The sequence below is a fragment of the Saccopteryx leptura genome, chromosome 13 (genome assembly GCF_036850995.1).
Source record: "Saccopteryx leptura isolate mSacLep1 chromosome 13, mSacLep1_pri_phased_curated, whole genome shotgun sequence".
NCBI lineage: Eukaryota > Metazoa > Chordata > Mammalia > Chiroptera > Emballonuridae > Saccopteryx > Saccopteryx leptura.
The window spans coordinates 37,483,184-37,488,565 of record NC_089515.1 but is presented as its reverse complement, the minus strand read 5'-3'; the positions used below and the strand labels follow the sequence as shown (position 1 = coordinate 37,488,565).

At 44.7% G+C, this 5,382-nt stretch overlaps 1 long non-coding RNA gene across 2 annotated transcripts; it reads left to right on the top strand.

Annotated features, from left to right (window-relative positions):
* The first annotated feature begins 1,550 nt into the window (after window positions 1–1,550).
* On the top strand, window positions 1,551–2,595 carry LOC136384693 (uncharacterized). Of its 2 annotated transcripts, none has more exons than XR_010747644.1 (3): window positions 1,551–2,013; window positions 2,117–2,471; window positions 2,509–2,595. It is a non-coding gene; the product is annotated as an uncharacterized lncRNA (long non-coding RNA). The 2 variants fall into 2 exon arrangements; XR_010747645.1 differs by having other exon boundaries at window positions 2,117–2,451; window positions 2,509–2,566.
* Window positions 2,596–5,382: the final 2,787 nt, after the last annotated feature.

Sequence of the window (5,382 nt, the reverse complement as noted above, 5' to 3'; positions counted from 1 at the left end):
GGCCTATCTTGCTGGGATGTAACAGATGGAGGCCCCAGCAAGATTGGCCGTGTAAGACCCCTCCTCACGGAGTGGGCTGCAGCAGACATTGGTAGCTGGCCAGCCTCTGGCAGTTGCCGTTTGGAAACTGAATTTGGCTGATTTGAAACCTTTGGAGTCTCAAGACTGTTTAGTAAGGAAGCTTCCTCTTTGAATATTTGGAAATAGAGCTCTGGTTAGAAAAGGGTGTAGTGGAGCAGGTGGGACGCCACCTGATTTCTCCCCACCCGGTTGGTCAGGGAACGCAGGACGCTGCCTTCTCCCTTTGGTTAAGCTTCCTCTTTGAATATTTGGAAACAGAGCTCTGGTTAGAAAAGGGTGTAGTGGAGCAGGCGGGACGCCACCTGATTTCTCCCCACCTGGTCAGTTGGGGAACGCAGGACGCTGCCTTCTCCCTTTGGTTTTAGTTTAGAAGTTTTGTTTGTTTTGTGTGCATATTTGGTTTGTTTGTCTGCTACTGGAATGGCCAATTTAAGAGCAGACTGGCCAAACCAAGGATTGCTAGACCCATAGAAAACATAGAGAGTCTAGCGTACTATCACCAGCACCCACCTGTAGGCAGGTGGCATGGTCAGTATGCAGCCAGTATAGCAGCAGAGGTAGAGAAAGAAAAGGCAGCCAGGCTGCAGGAGAAGCAGCAGGCTCCCCTCACAGTTTCAGGCACTTTCCCCTCCCCCTTGGGCACCAGCTCAAGGGCTGAGCCACTGTTTAGTCAGGCAAAAGATAACAGTGTAGTAAGCTAGAGGTTATCATCACCTTGCTACAGCCCCTGCCCTCCTCTGCTTTGGCTCCGGGGAATCCCCGCCTCCTATCTGGAGCTAGACCCGAGGAGAAGATTTAGGGAATATGGCCCCTTCTAAACCCACTGCTTTAGCCATAATAGAATTGTATAGCCTGTCAAGTACAAAGACTTCCTTTTTGTACCAAGGATCTGTTGTTGTATTCCCAATTTTGCTCTCTTAGTCAAGCCCCTCAGTGAGATCTTCTGAGCATGGCTTTTAAGGTCTATAATAACCAAGGAAGTAACAGAAAAGGTAAATAAGGCCCAAAAGAAGTCAGGAAATACCAACTTTTGGCTCCAGCGCCCTAAGGCGCTTCATAGCATGTCATCAAGGCCCTGCTCCAGAGTGGAAAGAAAGGTCATTGGACTGAAGCCTGTCAGGCTTCCCGGTCCCACTGGTTGACACACCTGTGCTGTGGAAAGAGGGACATGAGAAGGTAAGCTGCCCCCTTGCTCCATGGAGGGAGGGTTCAGTCTCTTCTAGCCCTGCTCCAGCTACCTGTGACCTGACCTTGCCCAGCGTGCTGGGAATTGCCACTGAAGGCCCAAGGACATCGTTCACGAGCCTAAGGTATTTCTTCCAAGTAGCAGATAAGCTAATAACACAAGGGCCATCTACTATGCCTTGCTTGAATATTTAAGTTTTGTTTATCCCTCAAAGATCTCTACTGTGGGTATTGACAGTCTGATTTTATTGCTTTATTTAATGTTTAGTATTTCCTTTATTTCTCTTATCTCAATGCCCCATGCCTATTATGGGCTGGGACCTGCTGCTAATTCCAGCTAGAAGCAGTAGTCACTAGGACTTAAACTCTAACTGCAAAGTGTAGAAATGTAACACCCTTTCCCTAAGTACTTGCAGGTTTTATAGGTTACTCAGCAAACTGTTCAAAGACTGTCCAAGAGGCACTTCTAGCAGTACACCACCCAAGGACTGATTCCCACGTAGACGGGTCCACACACCATGAATCTGACCACCCCCACTACTGCCAAGGTAGAAGGCATACCCGCCTGGGTCCACCGCAGCCGGCTGAAGCTTGCAGTCCCAGCAGAGACACCTTTGTGGACAGCGAAGACTGACCTCGCCAATCCTTGTAAGCTGACCCTGAGAAGGACAGTATGCCCTGCTTCAGCCACAAACCAGAAGTTAACTGGTCCACGCATGGAGACTTTGGGGAGGGAGGGAAACTAAGGTAAAGGAAAGCCAAGTAAGTCATCTTAAGGTTTGATGCATGTACTGCTATGAGTCATACAGAAAGGGAGTGTAAGTCCCTTTGCTGAGAGAGAAGCTACAAGGTAAATGAAAGTTATGTATGTGCTCATAGCTACCACTATAGAATAATCTGTGAATATTGGTCATGTGTCTAATAGGCTACTTATGAAAAGGACACCTCCAAAAGCAATCTTTAAAAGAGGATTACTTAGTACTAACTTAGTCTTTGCTGAAGGTTAAGGTTTTTAGGAATTAAGAATTCTGATAAATTAGAAAGGAATTGTATGGTTTTGATAATAGAAGGTATAAGGTGTAGAGGTACTTTTGAAAAGAAAAGGAAAAGCAAGTTGTTATGAAGGCCAGTTATTCCTGGATAAGAAAGTGCATAAAAGTTGAAAGTTTGTGTAAGTTGCAGAAGGTTTGTGTAAGTTGCAGAAGGTTTGTGTAAGTTGAAGGTTTATGTAAGTTGCAGAAGGTTTGTGCAAGTTGTAAGAAGTTAGTACAGAGAAGAAAAATACAAGGCAGAAAGAAATTCATCCACAAAGCTTGTAGTACTAAGGGCACACTATCAGCGTGCCAGCACATACTAGGAAGGACCTCTGACCTAATTAGCTTATAGCTACAGCTAAAGTAGAAAATTCTCATGAGCCCCAGCCTTATACCATTCTCCCCACTGATGAAGAATCAAGGATTTGATTTATGTCCAAAAGAGATGGGGGAATGTTAGATTCAGGGAGTACTGACATGCTGGGGCTGCCAAGAGTGTACAAGGTCCCTGTGATGCTGAGAACAAAGAGTTCAGCAACATCCTCCATTGAGTCAGAGACCCTTATCAGAAGTTTATGTTTGAAATTCTCCACTGAGTAATACCGCCCCCCCCCCGTAACTGCGCACGACCTCCCTAGCCAATGACTAACAGCCACATCAGCTTCTGTATGATGCTTGCTCATCCTAGATAGCCACCCTATAAAAAGGAGCCATTTTAGAAGCTCGTGGCTGCAGTGCTCCCTTGCATGGGTTGCCTGCAGTCCCTGCGCAGGTTTGGGGGGGCTGCAGTGCTCCAGTCTCTTCGGAGGCGTGGGTTGCCTGCAGTCCCTGTGCAGGTTTGGGGGGCTGCAGTGCTCCCTTGCATGGGTTGCCTGCAGTCCCTGTGCAGGTCTGCAATAAAACTTATAAAATTTACTTTGTGTCTGCTGTGGCCTGTCTCGCTGGGATGTAACAGTTTCCTTGGGGACAAATACCCTCAAATGGCTCATTGCTATAAGAAAAGGTTTATTTTGGCTTTTCTCTCCCTGTACCTGGCTAGCCGTTCACCCTTTTCCCCACAGGTGTGGTGGAATGTCTGGGAATCCATGTTTTCCTTCCCATTGCATTTACAATACAATGCCAAGGGTCATCCTGGTCATGCCAATCACACAGTACAGAGACTATTTCTCACAATTTCTCTGCACATCTTAACCCAAATTAATAAAATGTTCTTCAAGCCTCCCAAAATATTAATATTAATTCTGTAGCTTTTGGTACTTTACAACACCTGCGGGCGAGGTGGTGCAGTGGCTCCTCACCAAGTATCTCTCTTTTTTCCCTTTGGGTGTAAGAGCAGTCCTGTGGGCTCAGGAATTTACAAAAATAAGTAAAGCACAGTCCTGTAATTCCAGAAGGGTTTAAAAGCTAGCAAATAAATAGAAGATATGTATAAAACCCAGAAAATTCTCCCCTTAGGAGAAGAGATTATATTTGTTAGGTGGGGGCTAGATTACTCTCATGCTATTTTTCTACATTGGGCTCTGCTGTTACGTTGTGATAGTGACTACCATTTACTGGGTATCTTCTGTAGCTAAGAAAAACTGGTACTCAAGAAGCATCAGACTCAGAAAGGTCTGTTGACTCTGCCCAATTTCACAAACTTCTAAGTGACAGAGCCAGGAATCCACTAGGGCTGCATATCCCCTGCCCTTACTTCAACATATTCTTTCCTTTATCTTGAGCAAACATTCCGTATTCCCATCTCTCCCTTCATTAGAGTCCTATTGGGCAAATAAGTTTGTAAAATGTGATTTTTATGCTCACTTTGTTAAAAATAGTGCTGCCAGGTGAAACGGCTAATTACCTTCCTGCTTGGGAAAGTGCTTTGTTATGCTAATATGTGCTGGAGGAGGGGTTTTGAGCCAAAAAAGTTTTAAGAAGGAAGGAGAAGAAGAAGGAGGCCATATTTTTGCAGAGAAGGCTGCCAAGATGGCAGGGTGCTGAAGAAAAAGCCAGTTTGTGCAGAGATGAGAAGGGAGAAGGTGTGCAGATGGGAAACCAGAGGTGACTGAGCTGGTGGGGGGCCTTTGATTCTAGGAAAAACTGGAAAAGATTCTCCTGAGAATCAGAGAACCAGAGAATGTGTGAGTGGGTTTTTGTGCCCTATATATTGTGTTTACTCACCAGCTGGCTGCAAGGCTAGAATAGAGGTATGGCTCAAAAGTTTTTGGCTCTGCAGTTTTACTACCGTCTGTCTGAATCGAATGGTAATCTGCATGTGCCTGCCAGCAACGGTGGCTGTGATGGTCGCGACTACTGGCCATACAAGTCCATTCTCTTACTTTATGAAAGAAAGGCATGTCCTCACTTATCTGGAATCTTTGATGATGCATTGTCCTAAGGAGTAAAATCTCCTCTGACTGACCATCAGAGGGACAATTCAAGTAATTGATTTTGGGGAATTCCCCTTGAATGATTAGTCAAAGCACATAAAAGCCTGCCTGATGCTTGTCTTTCTTATATACATTTCTATCAAGGTCAAAGTGTTGCTTTACAACCAGAGTCTTTTGACCAATGTTGGGATATTCTGAATTAAATTACAGTTGGCAGTGGGGGTGACCCTGCTTCTCCCTCTTTTGGATTACTATAAAAAATGCAATGCTCTTGAGAGTTCTATTATAGCAAAGCAATGCAAAGACAGCTTTAAAAAAACTTAAAGCAATTCTTTTCAGCTATTTAGAAACTAGTCATTCTAACACTTGACATTAGCTGAAAAGAAAAGCATCTCAAAAATAGCCTAAATATTAGTGGGAGCAATGCTGATAATTTTTTTAGTGTAACTGGAATTATTTTTAGGAATACCAACTTCTTTTTTTTTTTTTTTTTTTTTTTTTTGACAGAGACAGAGAGAGGGACAGATAGGGACAGACAGGCAGGAAGGGAGAGAGATGAGAATCATCAGTTTTTTGGTGCGGCAACCCAGTTGTTCATTGATTACTTTCTCACATGTGCCTAGACCCGAGGGGGCTACAGCAGAGTGAGTGACCCCTTGTTCAAGCCAGCAACCTTGGGCTTCAAGACAGTGACCTTTGGGCTCAAGCCA